Below are 5507 nucleotides of genomic sequence, written 5' to 3'. Positions count from 1 at the left end.
CTAAGTGCTGTGTCCTACCTCGGCGTGAATACCTCGGCATGTATGCCGAGGAGGCATGTTTACGAAGCCTTGGGACTATACCTCGAGGTAGGACTTCGGCCTTTCAACACCGAGGCTCCCTTGATCACCAAAATGATCCCCAAACGACTAAGTGTTGAAGCAGACCTTGGTGTGAACCCTTCAGCATGCTATGCCGAGCTCCTATGTTACACAAACCTCGGGTACCAGGCACCTCGGCATGTATGCCGAGGTCCTCATCTCTCCAACCCAGATCACAAACAAATCCTCTTCACGTTTCAAAGCTTTAACCGGATCAAATGCCAAGTCTCATGCATGTTCTTCAAGTGTTCATCAAAGTTTCAACCCAGCACATGACCCCCTGGTGTATGGCCCTCGGTGTGAGACTTCTTCAGATGGCGAGGGGTGGCTCCAGCAACCCAGAAAGGGCGGGTCAGTACCCAGTTTGTCCTGGGCTGACCCGGCCCACACCCTTTTATATAAATAGTTTTTAGAGACTAAAACCCTAGTTATGCTTTATCTTATCCTCTAATCTGCCTCTTTTTGTTTTCTCTCTGCTTCTTAGTGTAAAAACGAGTTTGATCAAGAGATATCTAGCAGATTTAATCATCTTAAAGCTATTTCTTATCATCTAATCATCTCATCTCTGCTTCTAATCATGATTAACACCACCTCTTGCAAAGGAAATGGTGTGTTAATCATGATTAGTGAGTAGTTATCTTTTAAGCTTCTAGGTGTGTAGATTAGGGTGCTTAGATGATCGGTTTATGATGTTTAGGTTCTAGATTCTCATCTCCTTTCCTTAGTTAGCTGCTCTTAATGCTAGATCTTTGCACATCACTCTGATCTAGACCTTAGTCATTTCTCCACCCACAAGGTGTTTGATGAAATGTCTGAATGAGCTAAGCTAAGGGTTTATGCCTTTTTCATCATGGGAATGATTTGTTAAATGCATGAATGACATATTAGAACTGTTTCTTAATGCTCACTGATTCATATTTCACAAATGATGATTTGGTTTGAAAGTGGATTAGTGTAGAGATTAGTGTCTTCATGAGAGGATTAGTCTAGATTTGAGTTCTAAGTTAATTGGTTTTGAGATCATGTGATTGCTTGTTGCTGCTTTCTGTGTAAGATTCGGTCTCCTTGAAATAGAAACCGTTTGGTCATTATTAGACTTGATACTTTATGCTTGTTGATTGCTTGATCTTGCTTAAGGTGAATTAATCTTGATTAAGTGATTTACAAAGAGTTTATTGTCATGGGAATGAATTAATCTGATTTTGAAGTCTAGACTAAAGAGTAACTTGCATTGCATTATTGTTCTTAGCATCATGAATAAATCTCTAAAGCACCCTAATCAATGATCACATCTAGAGGTTTAGCTTTCTCTTTGTTTTGAATCTGAGTCTTTGTTTTGTTGTCTTGTTGCTTGTTCTTAAATTACTGCTTGTTTTTTTGTTTACTTTATATTTTAGATCACCTTGTTACCAACTCATCCGCTTGTTAGACTTGAATTAAGATAGCTCCTCATAGTTCTAGTGTCTAGAATCTCTCCATTTGGATTGATACCTCAAGTGCTACAATGACATGAGTAGTTGAGGAATTGATCAAGGATTGAAAAATTCCTGCTATCAATTTGGCGCCGTTGCCAATTGGAGAGTTCATTCTAGCATTAGAACTTTGGATCTTCTTGAGATCAAGTCATTGTTTTCTTTTGTTTTACTAAGCTTTTATTTTCACCATGTTAATGTATATCACTAAGAGCATGCATCTCTTTGAGATGATGAATTTTCTCTTTTTCATTGTTACTAACTTGTCTTCCTTGATTCTCTTGAGATTTGAAAGGTACCAAATTCACAAGAAGAGAAATGGAAAGACACGTTCTATTGAGCTGTTGGAGATGGACGTCCACAAGAGCATTATTCCAGTCCCAAAACCGCAACAACAGCCACAACCTCCAGCACTGACCCAAGCTCCAAAGAAAACGCCAACAGTTGGAAGCTGTGACACTCCTTGTAGTCATGGAAAGAGGTATGGCATCCACCCTCCTCCAATTGAAGCTGCGGCCTATGAGATCAAAGCAAGCTTGGTTAAGTTGATTCAAGAAACTAAGTTCTTGGGGTCTGGTATGGAGAATCCATATGATCATTTGGACTGCTTTGAGAGGTTGTGTGACACATTTAGGACTGGAGGAGTGCCCCACGACAGTATCAAGCTCATCTTGTTTCCATTTTCACTTGGAGAAAAGGCAAGCAAATGGGAGAGAGCATTACCACCCCACTTGGTAAATTCTTGGTATGATTGCAAGATGATCTTCCTCCAAAGGTTTTATCCCATACAAAGGACTATCCAAGCTAGGAAAGACATCTTGGGCTTCAAACAAAGAATCCATGAGACCTTTGATGAAGCATGGGAGAGACTTAAAGGCTACACTAGAGATTGTCCCCATCATGGGTTCCAACAAGAAGCTATTCTTAGTATCTTCTATTGGGGAGTTGATAGAGAGCATAAATGGACATTGGATGCAGCTAGCAATGGGCGTTTTGCGACTCTTACCATAGAACAAGGAGAGTTACTTGTTGAGAATTTGGCCAAGAGCAATGAAAGATACAAAGAGCTTGATACTGAATATTGTCAAGATGGTAAAACTGAGGTGGAGCTTCGTTTTCAGCAAGAGTCTGTTCCACAAGAGCAAGCTGTTTCAAAGACTCAAGAAATGGAGCTGAACAGCATGTTCCAACAACTTCTGAAGGGACAAGATGAGCTCACAACAAGAGTAAAGCGTTCATACAATGATCTCCACAACAAAATAGAGAGTTTAACCTCTCAAGTGAATCACATGGAGAGCAAAGATCATGAAGCTGCTGTAAAGGAGATAGAACGTGTACTCTTTTGTCCACAAGAAGACATTGCTCTTAGAGGTCTTTCTTCACAAGACAATGAGGACATTGAGCAACTCAGTGGAGAGGTGACCCTTGGAACTGAAGTTTTCGCTATAAAAGACATCCATGGAGCTTCTAGAGACAAAGTTCAGATTACTGCTGAAGAAAAGGCCGAACAACAGCTTCAGAAAGAAGAAAAAGCTATTGAACCGCCAGCTTATGTGTCTGTAAGTCTCTGTGATGAGTTTCAAAACTTTGAGATGACGTATGTGGGGACTTGTGGAATGAAAGAGAAGGATCAGCCGTTTGCTGCTTGTGAGAAAAAGAAAGAACACCAAAGAGAGCTTGATCTTGAGTTCATTGATGGTGAGAAGTTCTTTAGTGATGATGAGGATTGCTTGGAATCTCCACCTCCTACACCAGGTGAGAAAGAGATCAGCAGCAACAAAAGCAATGGTTCAGAGTCCCAAGACAAGCGCCCAACAAGCATTAAACCATTCACTCTTGGGTCTTCTTCTTCTCAAGTCTTAGCTCTCACTCCATGGAAGTTTGATGGTGGAGCTGTGGAATACAAAGTTAAAGGCAATGTGAGATCAAAACCATTTGCCAAAGTCAGAGCTATCCTCACACAAGAACTCATAGACAAGGGATCTGGTGGTGTCCAAGAGCTGATGAACAAGGACCTCATGCTTGAATTCATGGACATGACAAGGAGCATCAAAGCTCCTCCTCTCCCTCATTAAGAAAGGTTTTACAAAGTCAAACTTAGTGACTTTAAACAAAGTGCTCTTGGGAGACGCCCCAAGCTTATCCTTGTATGATTCAAAGGAGCAGTGAACCCGACACCTCGGCCAAGCACCTCGAGATGATCATTACCGAGGTCTCATGTTTGATCTTCACGGAATAAAGTGCTGTGAGAAGCCTTGGAGAGCCAAAGCCGAGGTGTTCTTGAGCTAATACCGAGGTGCCCTTGCCACTTACACAGAAACTTGTCCACCTCGGTATAGAAGCCTCGGCATGGCTAGGCAGAGGGGTCCCTGAACGAGCATGAACAAAAAGGGACGCTTGAGAGACTTGAGTCCAAGCAGAGGGTTCAAAGCACCAGCATCCTCCTCCATGTCCAATGCGTCCATTCTATCATGAACAAGTCTGGTAACTCTCCAAACTCATGGTACATATGCATCTAGTTCTTAATTTTTCATTTTGCATTTTTCTTGCTTTTTCCTTTCACTTCTCTCTTATGCTTTTATAACACAGAGGACTGTGTTATTTAAGTGTGGGGGAGGAGTTTAGTGTTTACTAATCATGTTTTCTTTGATCTTATTTTCCACTTTGAGTCTTGAGTCTCATGTAGTTGCATCTAATCAGAAAATTTTCACAAAAAATGTTCATTCTAGTTGCATTCACATTTTTAGGATCGAGTCTAGTTGCATCATATAGGTTGCATCTTGCTGGGAGTAATGATAGGTTTTCTAGAGAGTACATCACTTTGAAAACTTGAACTGAATATGCTTGTGAATCTTTTTCTGTGCTTGCAAAGTCTGAAACGATTTGAATCTAAGAAGCAAGTTTGAATTGAACTCAACTCTAGCTAAGTGATAACCCTGAACTTGAAATGTAAATATCTTTTGATGCATTGCTTGAATAGGCTTGTGGATACCGACATACATACTTGAGCTAGAATCGTTGCTTTTACCACCCTCCTTCCTTAGCTCAAGCAGCTGAATCCGCATCATGGATCAGTTCCCTCACCTTGAACCCATCTTTCTTTCGAGCCAATGTTCTTGTGTGAATTGTAAGGCCACCTTGGACTGAACTTGGCAGAAAGTGTTAGGTTTAGAGCGACAAGGGCTTGGCTCATTGAGTGATATGTTCCAACATCAAGGAACCAAGAGTATTGGTGAGAAATAAGTGTGGGGGAAAAGACTTGTTGGTGAGTGGAAAAAGGTGAGCTGAGTGGAAAAGTGAGAGTGGAAATAGCTAGGGGAATGAATGAAAATGAATTAAGTCTTGGATGTGAAAAGATAAGCTCTGAAATGAAAAGAAGCCAAAGGCTCAAGTGTCTAAAAGAGGCTATATGCTATGAAAGAAAAGAGCTGTGTGAATAAGTGAAAACCAAGGCTTGAAAATGAAAGAAAAAGGCGAGTCCCCTAGTGAAAAGAAAACGATTGTGAAGAGTGAGGATTCTGAGAGGGTGAGCAAGTGAGAAACGCTTTGAGTGGAGTGTGGGGTGTGATGAGTCTTGCCCTTGTATGCATCGGTTGCTTTTTACCTTTAGCATTCTGCCGAAGTTTGGTCGTTCATAGAGAGATCCTTGTTGCATTGCACCCGCTTGAATATTGATGAGATCATTTTTATCTCATGACCTTACCCTAGCCAAGCCAGCCTATTTGAACATTGCATCATTTGATTCACCTGATAAAAGCTTATTGAATGTGAAAGAGTTGAGAGAGAGGAGAACTTGTGGAGATTCCTTGTTGAGTTGATATATATCTGAGTATGGCTTTGCATTGCATAATTGAGCATGAACTTGAATTCTCATTATGATCACTTCTCTCTAAAAGGAAATATGAACTCCCAATGCATTCAACCTCTCTCTCTCAT

General features: G+C 40.9%; 1 non-coding gene across 1 annotated transcript; it reads right to left on the bottom strand.

Moving 5' to 3' along the window:
- Positions 1-2372: 2372 nt before the first annotated feature.
- On the bottom strand, positions 2373-2478 carry LOC112088671. Its single transcript, XR_002900616.1, has one exon. It is a non-coding gene; the product is annotated as a small nucleolar RNA R71 (small nucleolar RNA).
- Between the last annotated feature and the right edge of the window lie 3029 nt (positions 2479-5507).

The sequence above is a fragment of the Eutrema salsugineum genome, unplaced genomic scaffold (genome assembly GCF_000478725.1).
Source record: "Eutrema salsugineum unplaced genomic scaffold, Eutsalg1_0 scaffold_14, whole genome shotgun sequence".
Lineage (NCBI taxonomy): Eukaryota > Viridiplantae > Streptophyta > Magnoliopsida > Brassicales > Brassicaceae > Eutrema > Eutrema salsugineum.
The sequence above is the reverse complement of the archived record's forward strand: the minus strand, read 5'-3'. Positions and strand labels throughout refer to the sequence as shown.